General features: G+C 48.6%; 1 protein-coding gene across 9 annotated transcripts in view; it reads right to left on the bottom strand.

Moving 5' to 3' along the window:
• auts2a (activator of transcription and developmental regulator AUTS2 a) overlaps nt 1-21,092 on the bottom strand; it is a 1,550,343-nt gene that overhangs the window by 705,908 nt on the left and 823,343 nt on the right. The window lies entirely within an intron of this gene.

Raw genomic sequence — 21,092 nt, forward strand, 5'->3', positions numbered from 1 at the left:
GTAATACCTGTTTCTGTAGAGCATTTAAATCTGCTGACTTTATTTACAAAAGGATTTAACTTATGGATGTTGTTTGGGAAGTTATTTAAGGGTTATCTATAAAGTACTGTGGAGTTACATGTGTTGGTAGTTGATAAACTGTTTACTGTGCGTTTATAAAATGTTCACTGGATTCATAGAATAAACATTGTTTTGTTTTAAATATACTATAGCTCTCTGTTGCACCACACCTGTAAAGTGGGCCCTTGTGCTCCCCTAACCAAAATCTATTTAAAGTTGTGGGTCAGGTGAACTCTATGGTATACTTTGGGGTTCTCTAAACCCTGGCCCATAATACTGGTGTTAAATGATAACTGGAAAAATGGTTTACTCTGATTTCCTTTTGGTAACAATGATGCTGACCAACAGAGACTCTGTCCACCATACAGCACAGGAAAGATGAACCTGTGACAGGAAGTCACAAAGTAGTAACACAATCTCAAGAGTTTTTGTCAGATCACAAACTATTAAAGTGAAATGCTTCACAAAATTCGGCTGAAACTCAGGACTGTGCTCCTATTTTTAAAGCCCTCCTAAACGTACACTTTTTAAAGTGGTATACACTAGCGTGAGTGGAACTTTCTAAGATTGCTGCAATAAGAAAGTGAGATGTCAGTGAACACATATCACAGTTGTGTAACCACTAGATGGATGGTATCATTCAGTCTTCACTCGAGGAACAAAGGAGAGAATCTTCCAGGCCCACCAGCAGCAGGAAATGTGACAAGTCAGGGGAATGCAATTTGGCAGGAGTCCAAAATTTAATTTCCCAGCATTGAGATGAACTTTCGGATTCTGCTCTTGGGAGGTGCGTCAAGCTTTCCGATAAATATAGCCCGCATTGGGGAGCACCTGTAAATGCCAACTATCAGAACAGGTGATGGCAGTGGAGGATGACCAAAGGAGGGAGGAATAGAGGTAGACTTTGTGGTGAAGTGAGGAGCAGTGGCTAGGCAAGGGTGGGAGAATGCAAACTGTCTGGGGTGGGAGAGTGCAGGCTATCCAGGGCCAATAGAGGCAGGCTGACCCGCTCAAGCGAGCATTAGTCATGCTTTTGGTTGTGGGAGGGGCAGTTTAAGTAATGATGATGAGAGGGAGGTGTCTGAAGTGTGAGGCCATGAATGTTCAGGTTTGGGTGCTGTGGGTTATGTTTAGAGTACTGGGAGGCAAAGCATAGGGTGATGGCGATAAGGGGGAGGTGGTTCTGGTAAGGCGGTAGTGGTAGGTTTACAGTCGGATGTATTAGCGTTTCAGGGGTACAGTTGTAAACAGTTAACAGTGACCTCAAGTATTCGCCTGGGAGACCTCACCAGGGCACTGTTTGGTACTGGTCCACACAATCGTGGACCAGGCATAACGGCACCTCGGGGAAGGGGGGAGGGGGGGGGGCTCTCCCAGGCCACTGGAGATCCCCAGATGGTCAAACTCTGGGCAGGGTGGTACCCCAACATCTGAGCACCTTAGCTTTGCCATCCTGGCATCTTGACACTGCCACCGTGGCACAGCCTAGGTGTCCGGGTGGCATTGACCTGCTAGCAGGGGCACTGCCATGGTGCCAGGCTGGCAGTGTCAAGGTGCCAGGGATTTTCTTTCTTTATTCGTTTATGGGATGTGGGCATCGCTGGCTGGGCCAGATTTATGGTCCATCCCTGAGTGCATTTTAGAGTCAACCATGTTGCTGTGGGTCTGGCGTTACAGGTAGGCCAGACCGGTAAGGGTGGCAGATTTCTTTCCCTAAAGGACATTGAACCAGATGGGTTTTTACGACAATCAACAATGGTTTCATGGTCATCATTGGACTTCTAATTCCAGATTTTGTATTGAATTCGAATTTCACCATCTGCCCTGGTGGGATTCAAACCCAGGTTCCAGAACATTACCCAGAATGGACATGTGCCCTTGGGCAAGGATTTGTGGGGATGGAGGCGGGCGAGTACAGAGATAAAGACGTAACGGGCACGATTCTCCCACAATATGGTGTGGAATGCAATCCAATGGCTATGCTGTGCCTCGGCGAGCTGCTTTTCCGGTGGAACGTGGCCGGTAAAAACCAGGAGACCTGCTCCCAGGATTGACGTGGCGCGCAGCGCCTCACAAGGTCCAACGTGATCTCGCGAAACGTTGCGATGTAAAGTAGGGATTATCTTTTGGCAAATCTGTATATTAGATCGAGACAACTAGTCTCACTCTAAGTACAGATTCCCGTTGTACCTGAGGCTTTGGGATTGATCTCCTTCGCCTCGGAGAGCTCGGGTGAGTGCCGTTCAGCAAACGGTCCCCACAAATGGAGACCAGACGGAACGGCACTCGTGTGCATCTCCCAGGGGATCAGAGGCCCCCATTTGCATACCCTTTGAGCAGGGTTGTGCCACCTGGTACCCTGACAGTGCCTGGCACCTTGGCAGTACCACCTGGATGCTAGCCTGGCACTGCCACGAATGGGCCGGGGTGCCTTTGTGGGTATTTGGGGGGGCCCTCTCATAGTACATTCAGGCTGGGGGATCGAGGATCGCTCTGAGGGCCTCGGAGTTCAGGACACCAATTAAAAATGGCGACCCCATCTCTCACTGTACTGAGGAATTCTGGCGATTGGAGTTCCCCAGTGTACAAAACAGGGCTAAGCACGGCCTTGGTGTTGAGGTCCCTTATACAACGCAATGTTTTCTCATCACTGCGAGCGCCGGGAAACACGTGGGTAAACATGCTCACTATGGGACTTTGTTCCCATTTGGTTGAATCGAGCCCAAGGTGTCATTTTTGGCAGGAATCACAAGGTCATCGCACATATATTCATTTTTTTGGAGCTTGGGGAGATTCTCACTGTAATATCCCGCACTTATGATGAGTTTTAATGGCCTCGTCACACCTGACTTGGTGACGCAATGAGGCCTCTCGCAGGATTCGCAATGCTCGAAACGCCTCACAAGATTTAACGGAACCTCACAAGACGTCATGACCTGCCCAGCGAGGGCGAGGTCCAGATATGCCTAATAAGCCATTAAGCTTATTTGAATATGTCTGTGCCGTATTCTCCTGGGACACTGACGGCCTCGCCTGGGAAACCTCACCAGGGCACTGTTAAATACTGGTTCACACGATCATGGACCAGGCATAACGGCACCCGGGGCGGGGGGGTCTCCCAGGTCGCTGGAGATCCCCAGATGATCGGACTCTGAGCAGGGTGGCACCCTAGCATCTGAGCACTTTGGCTTTGCCATCCTGGCATCTTGCATTGCCACTGTTATACTGCCAGGGTGTAAACCCACGCAGACACGGGAAGAACGTGCAAACTCCACACAGACAGTGACCGAAGCCGGGAATCGAACCTGGGACCCTGGAGCTGTGAAGCAACTGTACTAACCACTATGCAACCGTGCTGCCCCTATGTCACGATATTCATGGTCATCATTGGGCTTCTAATTCCAGATTTTTTATTGAATTCGAATCCCACCATCTGCCCTGGCGGGATTCGAACCCAGGTCCCCAGAGCATTACCCTGGGTCTCTGGATTACTAGTCCAGCAGCAATATCACTACGCCATTACCCCCACAGGGAGCAGGCCCTTAAGAGGTGGGGTGGGGGGGGGTGGGTGCTTGAGGACCCTGTAATAGATAAGTTGGGTGCAGTGGGGATGGGGGGGGGGGGCAGAGGCTGCAGTGCGGTGGCTGAGGGGGGGGTCGAAAGATCAGGGCAGCATTTAACAATGGCGCCCAGATCCACAAATACTCTTCCTGTAGGAAATGATTGTAAGTGTAGCCTCGCTAGGGCGTTCATTGACAAGGCCAAAGGACCTGGCATAGTACTGTTAAATACCGGTGTCATTCTCGGCGCTGCAGGCACTTAGAAACACCCCGCCAAATACTTCCAAAACGGAACTCTGTTTGACCCGTCCCCCCAGTCCACCACACACACACATCCCAGACATAAGGGAGACCCAGCTCCACCCCATTCATTTTCATTGGCTTCGGTGCATTGCCACCCCACCCCAAGTGCGCATACCCTGCAGTGGGGATCAGTGAGCATACCCTGCTATGGGCTCAGTGAGGGCCCCCCAACTTTAAGGCCAACTCCCCTTCAGCCACCTTCTCCCCATTCAGAACCCTCCTCCACCTTACAGGCCCCACATGCGCGACCAAGGCCGCACATAGCCCTGTTTTATACACTGGGGAGCTCCGCTCGCCGTACTCCCCCTTACACGCTGTAGCGCACAAAGACTCCGTGAGACGAATAGAGTGAAGTCGATGAGGCTTTATTAAGCGTGTCTGTTCCCCCGCAGCTCGATAGTAGAATGGCCTGCGGGGGAGGACTCCGGCTTCTTATACTCCGCCTTCAGGGCGGAGCTAGAGGTCAACGGCCAACCAGGACCCCGGATCTGTCAGCCAATGACATTAGGGCTTCCAGTCCCACATGACCCCTAATACATACTACCACATTCACCCCTTGTCAAAAATGAACCCGGCGGGGTGATGCTTCGTATGGTGGTAAGGGTTTACAGGGCTGGTCCTGGGAGGAAACATTCATATGGCAATACAGTATGTACAATTTTGTCCTGTTTCAACTATTTACAGAAGGTATCGGGAGAAAAGCAAAATGTTCTTGTGAAAAGTCCATATATTGATTTAGACCGACGTCACGAGTCGGTCGGGCGGTCTGGTCGTCCGTGTCGATCGCCTTGGCCCCGGTGGTGGTGGTGGTGCTTGTTCCGGTGTTGTCGTCTCCGGGGGCCTTACGGTTTCAGCTCGGGCTTTATTCTTGGTCGGGCCTGAGGGGAGGGGAACCGATCCTCCTGGGAAGGGGGCGGTCGCGGGGTGCGGCGGTGGCAGGAAGGGGGGGGGTTGGGTGAATGGTGTCGGGGGGGGGGGTGTGTGTGTTGCCGGCGGGCGCCAGATCCCGCAGGGAGACCGTGTCCTGTCGGCCATCGGGGTACTCCACGTAAGCGTACTGCGGGTTCGCGTGGAGGAGGTGAACCCTTTCGACCAACGGGTCCGCCTTGTGTGCCCGCACATGCTTTCGGAGCAAGATGGGTCCTGGGGCCGCCAGCCAGGTCGGCAGCGACGTTCCAGAGGAGGACTTCCTAGGGAAGACAAGGAGACGCTCATGAGGCGTTTGATTAGTGCTCGTACACAATAGCGACCGGATGAAGTGGAGAGCGTCCGGGAGGACCTCCTGCCACCGTGAGACTGGGAGGTCCCTGGACCGTAGGGCCAGTAGGACGGTCTTCCAGACCGTGCCGTTCTCCCTCTCTACTTGCCCGTTCCCCCGGGGGTTGTAGCTGGTCGTCCTGCTTGAGGCTATGCCCTTGCTGAGCAGCAACTGGCGCAGCTCGTCACTCATGAAAGAGGACCCCCGTCGCTGTGGACGTATGCGGGGCAACCGAACAGTGTGAAGATGGTGTTCAGGGCTTTAATGACTGTGGCCGCGGTCATGTCAGAGCAGGGGATGGCGAATGGGAAGCGGAAGTATTCGTCCACCACATTAAGGAAGTATGTGTTGCGGTCGGTGGAGGGGAGGGGCCCTTTGAAATCCAGACTAAGGCATTCAAAGGGGAGGGAAGCTTTAATCAGGTGCGCACCATCCGGCCTGAAAAAATGCGGTTTGCATTCTGCGCAGATGTGGAAGTCCCTTGTGACTGTACGGACCTCCTCTAAAGAGTATAGGAGGTTGCGGGACTTGATAAAGTGGAAAAACCGAGTGACCCCCGGGTGGCAGAGGTCCTCATGGAGGGTTTGGAGGCGGTTAATTTGTGCGTTGGCACATGTGCCGCAGGATAGGGCATCGGACGGCTCGTTCAGCTTTCCGGGACGATACAAGATCTCGTAGTTGAAGGTGGAGAGCTCGATCCTCCACCTTAAGATCTTGTCGTTTTTGATTTTGCCCCGCAGTGCATTATCGAACATGAAGGCTACCGACCGTTGGTCGGTGAGGAGAGTGAATCTATTGCCGGCCAGGTAATGCCTCCAATGTCGCACAGCTTCCACTATGGCTTGGGCTTCCTTTTCCACTGAGGAGTGGCGGATTTCTGAAGCGTGGAGGGTTCGGGAGAAAAAGGCCACGGGTCTGCCCGCTTGGTTAAGGGTGGCCGCTAGAGCTACGTCGGAGGCGTCGCTCTCGACCTGGAAGGGGAGGGACTCGTCGATGGCGCGCATCGTGGCCTTTGCGATATCCGCTTTGATGCGGCTGAAGGCCTGGCAAGCCTCTGTCGACAGAGGGAAGGTCGTGGTCTGTATTAGGGGGCGGGCCTTGTCTGCGTACTGGGGGACCCACTGGGCGTAGTATGAAAAAAAACCCAGGCAGCGTTTCAGGGCTTTTGAGCAGTGCGGGAGGGGAAATTCCATGAGGGCGCGCATACGTTCGGGGTCGGGGCCTAATATCCCATTGCGCACTACGTAGCCCAGAATGGCTAGCCGGTTGGTGCTAAAAACGCACTTGTCCTCGTTGTACGTGAGGTTCAAGGCTTTGGCGGTCTGGAGGAATTTTTGGAGGTTGGCGTCGTGGTCCTGCTGGTCGTGGCCGCAGATGGTTACATTGTCGAGATACGGGAACGTGGCCTGCAACCCATGTTGATCAACCATTCGGTCCATCTCCCGTTGGACGACCGAGACCCCGTTTGTGACGCCAAATGGGACCCTTAGGAAATGGTATAATCGCCCGTCTGCCTCGAAGGCTGTGTACTTGCGGTCACTTGGGCGGATGGGGAGCTGATGGTAGGCGGACTTGAGGTCCACGGTGGAGAAGACTTTATATTGGGCAATCCGATTGACCATGTCGGATATGCGGGGGAGAGGGTACGCGTCTAGTTGTGTGTACCTGTTGATGGTCTGGCTATAGTCTATGACCATCCTTTGTTTCTCCCCTGTCTTCACTACTACCACCTGTGCTCTCCAGGGACTATTGCTGGCCTGGATTATGCCTTCCTTTAGTAGCCGCTGGACTTCGGACCGAATGAAGGTCCGGTCCTGGGCGCTGTACCGTCTGCTCCTAGTGGCGACGGGTTTGCAATCCGGGGTGAGGTTCGCAAACAAGGACGGGGGTTGCACCTTGAGGGTTGCGAGGCCGCAGATAGTGAGTGGGGGTATTGGGCTGCCGAATTTGAACGTAAGGCTCTGTAGATTGCACTGGAAATCTAATCCCAGTAGTGTGGGGGCGCAGAGTTGGGGAAGGACGTGTAGTTTGTAGTTTTTGAACTCCCTCCCCTGCACCGTTAAGGTAACTATGCAGAAACCTTTGATCTGTACGGAGTGGGATCCTGCAGCTAGGGAAATCTTTTGTGCGCTGGGGTAGGTGGTCAAGGAACAGCGTCTTACCGTGTCGGGGTGGATAAAGCTCTCCGTGCTCCCGGAGTCGACTAGGCATGGTGTCTCGTGCCCGTTTATTAGCACCGTTGTCGTCTGGAGTGTCCGGGGCCGAGCTTGATCGAGCGTTATTGAAGCGAGACGTGGTTGTAGTAGTGGAGCGTCTTCCTCGAACCCCGTGGAGCCGTCGACACTGGGGTCCGTTGTTGCCGTCCAAGATGGCGTCGGGGATGAACAAAATGGCTGCCCCCATACATCGCACATAGCTGGGGGGTCACAAGATGGCGGCGGGGGTGGACAAAATGGCCGCCCCCATGCGACGTACAGGTCTGGGGTGGTCCAAGATGGCGGCGCCCTTCCTCCCCTCGTGGTGGCCGGGACCCAAAATGGCGGCGTCTGCGGGTCGCACATGGGGCGCTGGGGGGGTTGCGGAGCGTTAGGACCGCGCGGGCTCCCTCATCACCGGGGACAGCGGTGGTCGGGACCCAAAGTGGTAGCGCCGGCGGGTGATACGTGGGGACGGGGGGGGGGGGGGGTGGGGCGGTTGGGGAGCGGAAGCGGCGTGCAGGGCTCCCTGTTCTCCCGGGACCGCGGTGGTCGGGACCCAGAGTGGCTGCGCCTGTGGGTCGTACATGGGGCGCTGGGGGGGTTGGGGAGCGTAAGCGGCGTGTAGGGCTCCCTGTTCTCCCGGGACAGCGGCAACCTCGCGGGACCGGCACACAGCCACAAAATGGCCCTTTTTCCCGCAGCTCTTGCAGATTGCTGCGCGGGCCGGGCAGCGCTGCCGGGGGTGTTTCGCCTGGCCGCAGAAATAGCAGCGGACGCCCCCGGTGCGACTTGGCGTTTGGACCGCGCAAGCCTGTGGGGGTGTCCGGGGGGGGGGGGGGGGTTTGTCGCGAGGGGCACGTACGGAGCCCAATGGGCTGCCGCGCGGTCGGGGCCGTAGGCGCGGGTATTACGCGCGGCCACGTCTAGGGAGGCTGCTAGGGCCCGTGCCTCTGAGAGTCCTAGCGACTCTTTTTCTAGAAGTCTTTGGCGAATTTGGGAGGAATTCATACCTGCCACAAAAGCATCGCGCATTAACATGTCCGTGTGTTCATTTGCGTTCACCGAAGGGCAGCTGCAGGCTCGTCCCAAAATCAGCAGCGCGGCGTAGAATTCGTCAATCGATTCTCCGGGACTTTGCCGTCTCGTCGCGAGCTGGTAGCGAGCGTAGATTTGGTTAACTGGGCGGACATAGAGACTTTTCAGTGCTGCGAACGCCGTCTGGAAATCCTCCGCGTCTTCGATGAGGGAGAAAATCTCCGTGCTTAACCTCGAGTGCAGGACCTGTAGTTTTTGGTCTTCTGTGACCCGGCCGGTGGCCGTTCTGAGGTAGGCCTCGAAACAAGTCTGCCAGTGCTTGAAGGCTGCTGACGTGTTCACTACGTGGGGGCTGATCCTCAGGCATTCCGGGATGATCCTGAGCTCCATAGTCCTTTTTAGGCACGCTTAATAAATTGTAGCGCACAAAGACTCCGTGAGACGAATAGAGTGAAGTCGATGAGGCTTTATTAAGCGTGTCTGTTCCCCCGCAGCTCGATAGTAGAATGGCCTGCGGGGGAGGACTCCGGCTTCTTAGACTCCGCCTTCAGGGCGGAGCTAGAGGTCAACGGCCAACCAGGACCCGGGATCTGTCAGCCAATGACATTAGGGCTTCCAGTCCCACATGACCCCTAATACATACTACCACACACGCCCCACTCTTCATACACCCCGTTTAAGCCCCCACTCTTCCTATACTCCCTCGGCCCTCCCCACTTCGGGCCCCTTCTTTACGTACCAGCTTCACCCCTCCCCCCTCTCATGGCCATGGTCCCTCTCAGGCACCACCCCTGGCATTGCCCTACCCTATCCCCAACCACCCGGGATAACCTCCGAGCCCCCCCCCCCGGCTTGACCATCATGTCTGGTTTACGTTTTGGGAAAACGGGACTGATTTGCACCTGCTTCATGCTGCGCCTGTGGGGCTGGTGAATTATAAAATCTCTACATTGCAGAAACAGGCCATTTGTCCCATCAAGTCTGCACAGGCCCTCTGAAAGAGCACACCACCTGGGCCCAATCCCCCACACTATCCCTGTAACCCCACAGAGGGGCAATTTAGCATAGCCAATCCACTTAACCTGCACATTGTTGGACTGTGGGAGGAAACCGGAGCACCGGAGGAAACCCATGCAGACACATGGGAGAATGTGCAAACTCCACACAGACAGTCATCTAAGGTCGGAATCGAACCCAGGTCTCTGGTGCTGTGAGGCAGCAGACCACTGTGCCCCAGTGCTGCCCACTGTGCCACCGTGCCTCCCAATCCCGAGAGGCAGGACACTCTGGCCTCGAATGGGCTCTACATGTTTAAATGAGTTTCAAGACTCATTCACATATGTGAATCTCCTTCACGCCCAGTGAAGGTGTGAACCAGATCCCATCGGGTGCCATGGGTCGGGAGCATCGCAATAGGTTACGCGCCCAGCATGAACCCCGTTTAGGGGCTCTCCTGCTATTCACCAGGAGTTGTGGGGGCTGCGCCGGGTGCAACGCGGGGGCTGGAGAATCTCCCCCAATCTATTATAGGTTTAAGGGCAACAGGGGGTTGGTGTAAGGCAAGCAGGGGGGGTAATGAAAGATGATTTAGTGTTGGTGAAAAAGATAGAGGGAACTTGGTGGGTGACATGGGGAGGATAGAAGTTGCTGAATCTTCTTTTTGCCATCCTAAGCAAACAGGACCCACTGTCTTTTCTGAACAGACTGGTGGAGAGTCTCCAGAAAGTTTATGGACGTTGTTTGCTTCTCTGGGACATCCAAACTGAAGCTCCTGGCCTGGCGTGAGTGAACAATTGTCCGAGTGCCCTTTAAATAGGGCGCCTCGATCTTTAGGCTTTGAGGTCACAGCAGAAATGACGACTTTCTGCCTGTCCCTGCCATGAGATTCGCACAGATGCGGATTTAATGAGCCAGCCAGCACAAAGTTGCCCTGCCCCAACGGGAATCACTCTCACTTACTCCCCTGCCACAAACCCTAGACTTCTAGAATGGAAGATTACACCCCGGGCAGCTTCAAGAATTTCATTCTCGAGATTTGCGGCTTTACAAACTACACGTAGCCAGATCACTGGTTGGTATCACGTTGGACTAGCTTCTGACCTGGGCTTGTATTCAACCTTTGCGTAGGGAGAATGCGGCGGTTCTTGGAGTGAAATGAGTTCCAGGATATGGAATCCAATCATAAAAAGAGGAACTTCTATAAAACTGGCTTGAATGGGGCTGTCTCCCTCAGAGGTGTTCATGTGAGACATGAAGATTCTTCAACTGCGTATTCCTTGCCTTCGTAATTTTAAAAAACATCATTTGAAAAACAGAAAACTTTTCCAAGGAAATAGCCTTAACCTGGACTTTTGTGACTTGCTTATTTGGTTTATTTTTAACCTTTCGACCACCTCCTTGTTCTTTCGGATTTTGAAAATATTGCCAGACAGTAACGACTTATATTCTGAATGGAACATCGAGAGCTGATCATATTTTTTAAGAGTCAGAAGTTTCCAAACGCTGACAGTACAGGACACTACCGACTTTAAAGAAATGGTAAGACGAAAGAAATCAAAACTTATGCTGAGGTGAGGCCTCAGTTGAGTTGTGAGAACCTCAGGATTGTAGGAAATTGGTAAAAATGTAGGAATTGAGGAGCACGTCAGTATTTCATCGGATCGATCAAAATACCCAGAGATTAACTGGTTCAAACTGTTACAGCTTACTCCGGGACTCCTCTGGAGACAGGAAGATGAGTGTCTCTCCTTGGTTGAATCAGAGAAACTGATGCAAGTGTGGAATGGCAAATTGGCAGAGGAATGCCTGCATGCTGAACCTGTCTATATGAGGGCCCTTCTAATTGACAATGGTTGCCCTGTGAACTAGATAATGGTGCACACCTCAGACGAACCTGGAAATATGGAATAGAGGAAAATATGAAACAGCTTACAAAAGAAAAGGACAAGTTACACAGGAGGAGCCCAGCACTGCTGGGGAACGACAGCACATTGGGCAGCATGGTAGCACAATGGTTCGCACTGTTGCTTCACAGCTCCAGGGTCCCAGGTTCGATTCCTGGCTTGGGTCGTTGTCTGTGCGGAGTCTGCATGTTCTCCCTGTGTCTGCATGGGTTTCCTCTATGTGCTCCTGTTTCCTCCCACAAGCCGTGAAAGATGTGCTGTTAGGTCATTTGGACAATCTGAATTCTCCCTCTTTGTACCCGAACAGGTGCGGGAATGTGGCGACTGGGGGCTTTTCACAGTAACTTCATTGCAGTGTTAATGTAAGCCTATCTGTGACACTAATAAAGATTATTATTATTATTCTCACAATTTCTCAATATTTATTCTCCTTCTAATCAATTATGGAAAATCCCTTTGGAAACCAGCTTTTCACTAAACAGGCTTTAACCTTGTACGAGCACTACACCCTCTCGAATGACACTTTTGGGAGCCATATAGAAGGTATATTGAAGCGTAGGGAGAATTTTAACACATGAGAAGCCTCAATTCTTCACTGCTAGCAATGGGGAGTCATAAATATGAGTCCGAGCACTCTGAGACAGCATTATGGCGAGGGCTACTGGGCGCTATAAACAAACAATTTTGCTGTGCATCAAAAAAAAACAATCCTTTATATGTAAACAACAGCACACAGAGCTCAGAATTGTACTATGGTCTTTACCTACACTGGGAAGGGTGCCTCCAGGTTTGCTGGCACTGTAATAATACCTTTGAAACAAAAGACCCCAGCCGTGTCCTAATTAAAGAATCTGAAGCGCCGGAATTTAATCTGCATTGCGTGACAATTCAATTCCATGATCACTTCCCCTCGTTTTGAAATTCACACAGAACGTATTAATTCAACATGATGAATCCTGTATTCAAGCCACTGGAGTGAATAATTAAAATTAGCTGATAAAACTTTCAGCAGAATTACTTTGTGAAATTGCTGAACAGATGTGTCATTTTAATGAAAATCCACATACAAGCACATTCCCCCCTCGGCAGGATAAAAAATATTATCCCCACAGCGCAAACTTAATTTGGTGGTAAATACACTCCGAGCGGATGGCAGGAGCGAGAGAGGGAGAGAGAGAGAGCGAGAGAGAGAAAAGCAACTTGTCACACTCAGTGACTTGATTTTTCCCCAGCATGCACTAACAGCTATCTACTGTAATTCATGGCGCTCTATTGTTGTGGCAAATCCCAAAGAGAACTTATTAAAATGCAATAATCTCCTATTTAAACAGAAACAATAACCATTAAATTTCCTGTGGATTCAAAATTGAGCGCAAGCCCCATCTGCTAAGAATGATTAGAGGCCTGTTGAGGGAATTTAATTTGCAACATTCAAAGACTAAATCTGAGCAGATCCTGTCGCAGGGGAGTTGAGCAGTGCCTGCTGTCACCAACCTAATGCAAACGAGTGTCCTACAAAAGCTTACATTGTGGCAGTTCTTAGGGTTTATGCCCTTGGGTTTTTTTTCTGGTGGGGTGGGGGGGAGGAATGGGCCGAGTGGAAGGGGATTAAATATTGTAAAATATTGATCAAAACTCTCCTTTTAAATGCTCACAGCCATGACGGCACTCTAATTTAATTGGATTATGCTTAACGCTTTCGGTGAAGGCTCCAAACATTGGCACGGCATGTTTAAATGAAAAGTCTTGGACTGTAGGTGGGAGATTGTGTACAGTGTCCAATAAGGCATCCTGAACCATCTTGTTCGCTGTTAGCGGCAGAGCAATTGCCGCAGAGTAGGGCAGGCATTGTCAAACTCGGGGGCAGGTGTCGGGAGGAGGAGCCGTTCGTCGCAGCGCTCCCGTTGCGCAAATCTGCGTGCAACAGCCGGCTGTTAATAATGCCGGCTGCAAGTGGCCTTCAAAATTGCCGTGAACATGTAAAAAAAAAATGCGACAGTACTGCGCATGCGTGCCATATCATCGGCACGCATGCGCATAGTTTTGCGCATGCGATCCGATGATCGGGCACGCATGCGCAGTGCGGCCGCTTTTTTTTTAAACGGTCGCAGTTTTTTGTTTTACAAGTTCGGGGGAGTTTTATTCATTTATTTTATTCATTTAATTTTTATTTTTTAAATTTATTTTATTCATTTCATTTTTAAAAAAATAAGTTTTATTTGATAAAAGTTTTACAGGAGAAAACAGCAGAACTTTGGACAGATGGAGACTCCATACTTTCCGACACCTGAAAGTTTCACCTTCAACAGGTTGCATTGGAGGAGCATGTACGAGGGCCAAAGGGACCCAAAACCATTTCCTCCATTTTTGTCAGCAGCAAACAAGGTACGAGAAAATGGTGGGTCGCGCAGGCCGGCCGGCATGGGTCGCGAAGGCCGGCCGGCGTGGGTCGCGATGGTCAGCCGGGTTGGGTCCCGAAGGTTGGCCGGTTGGTAAAAATGGGTCCCCAGAAAAAAAAGTTTGAAGAACACTGGCACAGAGCATAGACAACCAGAACTGTCCAATTATCTCATTCTAAAAAAATTTGCAATCAAAAGATCAAGACACCACAAATGCACACAACTGGTAGAGGTATACTGGGATCAGCACCACGAGGAATAATACGCTGCTCAGGACATTTATTTTATACTTCACTGTACATGCAGATGGTTTATCTGGCAAATAACTTGCAAGAAGACACAGTTTATTCTTACTTACAGTTCCAAACCTGCAGTTTCTTTTTTTAAACTTTGTTTGCATGAAGCTGAAGAATTGAAAACTGAAGATGGATATAAACAATAACGTTTGACCATGCCGTAGAACAAAGATTTCTTCCTGGCGTTACTGAGCACAATGTCCTTTCATATTCAGGTCAAAGTGTGAAAGACAGAGTGGGGGATACTTATGGTCCCATTGGGATTGGAAATGGAAATGGGGGAGTCCTAAAAAGTGTCGCTGGCTGGTGTGCTGGTTACCCAGATCCATCCCACCCCCAAAGGCTATTTTCCCGGAAGCATGGTGCAGATAGTCAATTGATGTACTTAAAGGCCCATTAAAGGACATTGCCTGAGATCTTCCAGTCAATTTCCTGGCAGTGGAGGACAGTTTAGCTGTTTGAGGGCAACCTCCTGGCAACAGACTGGTGGCCATGTGCTCCAGGTAGGTATAGAGGCTTTTGTCTGCCCCTATTCATCAGCAGCTGCAGGTTTCCCAGTTGTGGGCTCTCTGGCTGGAAAGGCCGTCTCTTAACTTCAATTTTGAAGTAGTTGGAGAGAGAGAGAGAGAGAACACCTCCATTTTGGAGTGCACTCTCCAGAGGTATGTCCTGTCCACAAAAATCCAACCCAGCCAAGCACATCCCTATTAGTCTACTCCTAATGGAAGATGTCATCAGCAGTGTCACATTGACACTCAGTTTGGGTTCTGTCAGAGCCATTCAGCTCCTGAACTCGTTGTAGCCTTGGTCTAAGCATGTACAAAAGAGCTGAACACAAAAGGTGAGGTGAGAGTGAATTGCCTTGACATCAAAGCAACATTTGACCAACTGTGGCATCAAGGAGCCTGAAAAATTCTGGAGTCAATGGGAATCAGGGGAAAAACTGGTTGGAGTCATACCTAGCGCAAAGGACGATGGTTGTTATTGTTGAAGGTCAATCATCTCAGTCCGAAAACATTACTGCAGGAATTCCTAAGGTTAATGTCTGAGGCCCAACCATCTTCAACGGCTTCATCAATGACTTTCCATCCATAATAAGATGATCGTTGATGAATGCACTATTCACAACACTTCAGGTACAGAAGCAGCCTGTGTCCAAATGCAGCAAGACCAATCAAGTGGGCTGCTTTGGATGGTGTCGAGCTGCTCGAGTGGTGCTGGAATTGAACACATCCACGTGAAAAGTAAGCATTGTATCACACATGATTGTAGATGGTAGACAGGCTTTGGGGAATCAGGAGGCAGGTTACTCGCGACAGAATTCCCAACCTCTGACTTGCTGTTGTAGCCACAGTATATGTATGGCTAGTCCAGTTCACATTGTGGTCAATAGTAACTCCCAGGAATTTGAAAGTGGGGGATTGGGAGAGGGCAACGTCATTGAATGTCATGGGGAGATGGTTGGATTCTTTCTTTGGAGATGGTCACTGTTTGGCACATATGTGGCGTGGATGTTATTTGTCACTTATCAGCCCAAACCTGAATGTTATCCAGCTTTTCTGCATATGCACACAGACTGCTGCAGTATCTGAGAAGCTGAAAATTATACTAAAAATCCCCTCTTCCAACCATATGATGAAAAGGTCAGCTTGGTTAGGCCTTCGTTATTTCCACAAGAAACTCCTGCAATGATGTCCTGGAACTGAGGTGATTGATCTCCAACAATCACAGCCATCTTCCTGCTTGGTAATAATAATAATCTTTATTGTCACAAGTCGGCATACAATGAAGTTACTGTGGAAAGCTCAACCAGTGGAATATTTCCCCTTGATTTACATTGACTTCAATTTTGCCAGGGCTCCTTGATGCCACACTCAATCAAAAGCAACACTCAGTTAAAATAACTTCCAGGCTAAGTGTTTCATTAGGACGTTCCAACTGCTTACTCTTATTCCTGAATGGAAGAAGATAACGCATTGCTTGTTGTTTACTCATATTCAAGGCCCTAATAATGTGCGTTTTAATTGACGGGTCTGGGAGAAATATCCCTGGAACTTTTTATGAATATGTTGAGATTTATTTTCACAAGTGGCAGTGATTAGGTTACATAAGAACATTTTAATTAGATGAATATTAAATCAAGCATGCAAATATAAGGATTGTGCTTCCACGTTGTTTTAAGGTTTGAATAAAGGAGGAGCGCGAGTTATGTACAGTAATAGTTCAAAGCCTATGAATAATTTACATTTCTGGAAATAGCCCATTGAGAATGTGTTAATTAAATGGAGTATATTTACTACAATGATCACATTGACAAAATAATAACAGAGAAAAAACAGGAAACAAAACTTATCAGGAAGACCTTTTATAAATTATATGTAACTGTTGGCTCCTGTGATAGGAAAGGGTGTTAGATGACTAATATTTTAACTTCAATGGATGAGCTCAATTGGGGGCCTTGTAATCAACTCTGAGGGCTCGCATTTCACCAATAGCAAGATGCATTGACAATAACACTGACAAAAATGATATTAGATGAATGCTGTCGCAAATCATGTCCTGACTTCCACCATTGCCACATGTTCTTTTGTTCTCCATTTGGTCTATTTTAACATCAAATTTTTCTGCAGTGGTTTTTCTTCAGAAAAATGGGTTGTAGCACAGGGATTGATAGCTATTTCAATTGCAGCTGGTTTGTATTTATTTCATGGCCAGACAAGACTACAAAAGTACAAAAACAACCAAGCAAACATCTGTAACCATCCACTTGATAGAGAGGCCTTCAGGCGAGTTAGTGTGTCCAAAGTGTATGGTGTCATTACGGGTCTTCAAACCTTGGGGGACTATTCGGAGAGGACACTGGAACTGGGCTTTTGACAGCTCTGGATAACATTTCTCAGAGCTATGCTCAGGACCCACCACAAGGGATGTGACTGGAGTCTGTTACATAATGTCACCCTTTCCTCTAATGGGAGATCATGCTACCTTTACAGTCGGTGCCCTAAAATGCCTGGTCAGATGGTAGGGTACAAGATCAGTATGTTCACACAATGACAACAGCATTTTCCCCTGATGAAATGTCTACCTAGGACTTGCAAAAGATTCAATGGAAACCCTACTCCATCCAGCCTCATGACACCAAATACAAGGCAAACACTATTGTAATAAGGGGATCAGGGATTATAGGGAGAAGACAGGAGAATGGGGATGAGAAAATACCAGCCATAATTGAATGGTGGAGCAGACTCGATGGGCCGCGTGGCCTAATTCTGCTCCTATGCCTTATGGTCCTCCTTGATACTCAGCTATCACCGTGACCCTGCTTCAGGGCACATTTAAGTACATCACAGCAAGGCACTGGGGTAGAAATGGTCAAATATACATGGTGATTCATCGGAACTTGACTACACGCAATGGTTTTTTGATGGTTGGTACAAAAGGACATTTTCCTGACTTCAAGGCTGCTCCCAGACATGGGTACTGTTTTTTACATTCCCTCTGGAATACAAACTTGGAGCAGGAACAGAGGCCAAGAACATCAGGACAAGTTGCTATGAAAGGGAGGAGGAGGAGGAGGAGGTTGAAAGTGCTCAGCAGATGGTAGAGTGCAGAAGGAGCAAATCTCCGGCTGAACATCAAGTGAGGAACAGTATGTTTGACATCTGTGCTTCAGTAAGAATGTCCTCACTGAAATGCTGTTGCAACCACAACTGCAATCCCAAAGCAGAGCATGGATTGTTGTTGTGAAGGTGACCGCAGTGATGAACTTTCATGCATTTGACTCTTTCCAGGTTGGAGTTGGAACCATTTGCAACATTTCACTTTGCCATTCACTATTACGTAAGGGTCTGTCTCTGAGGCTCTGTCTTTGAAGAGAGCTAAGTCCAGAGAGAAGCTGGTGGAGTAAGCATATGGCTTGGTGAGGATTACCAGGTTTTCCCATGGTGCAGGTTACCATTGACAACATATGTACAGGTTTGTGTGCACGGCATGAGGAATCTTCTCTTTCCCTTCTTGTCCCATTCCTCACTCTTTCCCAGCTCAGGTTCTCTTCAATTCCGACTTCCAGCACCTGCTCCAGTCACAATGCACCTCCTCTTTGAGAGGTGCAGACTCACTTTCCGTGGTTATGGCTGTTCATGTTATTGGCTCCTACTGATGCGCCAAACCAATGAATATTGCGCTTAGTGCTGGTTAAACACATGTCAAATCAAATAACCTCTCAACATTAAGCTGGTATTATGTCTAGATTGAAGAAGACCATCATGTGTTAATCGTATATCACAATCCCTGTGTCCTTTTGCAGGAGGTATTCAATTTATCTTCCTATAAATATGCGCACACACCCAGACAAACAGACACACACACTCTAACACGCCCCCCCCAAACACCAACACACACACATCCACAGAAACACACACACCCACACCAACACACCGTTACACACATATCCACACATCCAAACCCCAAAACACACCCACACCAATGCACCCACACACCAACACACCCACACAAAACCAATACCCATACCTTACAGCAGTTCTCGAATGTTGCTCACTGGGCTGCTTGTGAATCTCAAAGGTGATGGGCAAGTAATTTTTTTTTTATTCGTTCATGGGATGTGGGGGTCACTGACTGGCCCAGCATTTATTGCCCATCCATGAGGGCATTTAAGAGTTAATCACATTGCTGTGGGCTTATAGGTCTGGAGTCACATGTAGGCCAGACCAGGTAAAGATGGTAGGTGTCCAGCCCCTAAAGGGCATTAGAGAACCAGATGGGTTTTACGATAACTGATAATGGTTTCATGGTTGTCGTGAGACTTTTAATTCCAGGTTTTTATTGAATTCCAATTCCACCAACTCCCCTGGTAGAATTCAAACCCAGGTCCCAAGAGCATTACTCTGGGTCTCTGGATGACTAGTCCAGTGACAATACTACCACACCACTACCTCCCCTAATTAACGGTGATTGTTTTGTTAAATCAAAGCATTTATATGTTAACTATCAAAGGAAAAGTACTCCAACCTGCATTCTCCTCTCTGTGTCAGAAGGCTACGTGTCACATTCCAAGACTTGTGCGCTCATAATCTGGTTTAATATTTCTTCTACAGCACTAAGGGGTGGGGGGAAAGGTGGCCCATCACAGCCAAACGTGATGTCTTGCAGATGAGCTGTTCAACTTCTTCTGGGCAGCCAGTTGTGGTGGGGACTCAAGCTACCTTAGCACTACCCAGAGCGTTTCCCCGTGTCTGAGATGGATTCCTCCCACTACTAACGCCATTTAAAAAAAATACAAATTAATTTGTCATTTACTACATTGTTGTTTGTGGAACATGATTGATGCATAACAGCTAGTGCATGTTTCTGTGCAACAATTTCTGTCTTTCAAAAGGCATATACTTCCAGAAGGAGCTGTGTGATACAAAGTGTGAGCAAAGGATGATGGAAACATTGGGTTAAATGTTAAGCTTTTATGGCACTAATGTGAATCTCAAAAGCTTTGTTACCATTGCTGTTAATCAAAGGAATTCATTAGTCCAATTCTAAATCACATAACTGTTTGGAACGTTTCATACTCCTGCAATAACTAATTTCCCTTTCAATATTGTATGCGTAGTTGGGTCTTGACAAAATTATTACTTGCAAGGTTCCAGTTTGCAATTATCTCTTTGAGTGAGGTGACAAAGTTAGGTGTTTTAATAGAAGGATCCAATCAGCCTTACTATAAAGCGGTGATGTGTTAAGCCAGTCGGATACTGAGTGCTACTGGCTGCTAACCGTGCTTCATGTTGCTATCACTGTGATGCAGCTTGCTGGCTCAGTTGTACTTTGCACATTACCCAGTGTGGCTTCTTTGATAAAACCCTGCATAGAAGACAACCTCAGTGTTTATGGGCCACTGTTCTTCCAGTGAAAAACACATGTACTCCCTAATGTCGTATGGCAAAAGCCCCTCAATTACATCAAAGCAAAATGCCACGGATTTTGGAAATCTGAAATAAAGCAGAAAATGCTGGAAACTCTCAGCAGGTCTGGTAGCATGTGGAGAGAGAAACAGAATTAACCTTCCGAGTCCATATAATGACTTCTTCAGAACTGGGTTTGTCCAGCATTTTCTCCTTTATTCCATTAAATGACATTATTGCCCAATACTTCCTTTTTTAATGCAAAAATAAATCTATCAGCAGCAAACTGGCAGAAACAATGAGTTAAGAATAATTTAAAATACTTCATTCTTTGACTGAAGATAGAAGCTACATCTGAGTGAAGTTATTTTGCACGAGCTTCCACCTGGTTAAGATTTGTGTTGCTTCCTGCTGAGATACACAGAAACCCTATTCAACTGCGAGATGAAAGTTTGACAGTACCATTATCTCTTAATGCCCAACATAATAACACTGTTACAAAACAGCTTCTCATTATCTGGAAGAATACAATGCGACAAAATCATCTTTTGGGCTGTCGCAAACTGACTCCATATGTGAGGTGTCTGTAAAGTGTAACATATAAAGACATTTTGTGGTATTTTAGACATGATTAGAGCTGTTAGCACACAGTTGCAGTATTAGTCACAGTAAGCCATTCTTTGGAAAAGCCTGCAGTCCCGGAAAAGGGTCCTAGAACTGCCAGTATACTGGCGCACAGAGAATCTACTGCAGCCCCCAAAGGGTAAATCAAAGGTTTTTGACAATTGACATTTCAGGACCCTCTCAGCCCATCCATTCATTGATTCACGTACGGTATTGAAAGGTATTTGGTGAAGTGATCCAAGCAAATTGGTAACGTTAGGAAAAGACCGACAATCAGCAGGAGAAGAGCTAACTTCAAAAAGTCAGAAACTGAAATTCAGACAGAACTGTTACAGTTAAAGGAAAATCATAGAAGAAGGCAGAACAAATGCAGTAGGCTAGCCTAGTTTACTTTTGTTGCGAACCACGTTGTAGGTGTGTGTTTGGGAAGACAAAGCTGAATTCTGGATGCTTACACTTGACTGAATATGGGAACATGGAGACATAAGGAAGATTTAAACACAGATTTTCTTGAAACAGAACAGGTAAGAGGTTTCTCAGCTGTTAC

This window comes from Scyliorhinus torazame, chromosome 12 (assembly GCF_047496885.1).
Source record: "Scyliorhinus torazame isolate Kashiwa2021f chromosome 12, sScyTor2.1, whole genome shotgun sequence".
NCBI lineage: Eukaryota > Metazoa > Chordata > Chondrichthyes > Carcharhiniformes > Scyliorhinidae > Scyliorhinus > Scyliorhinus torazame.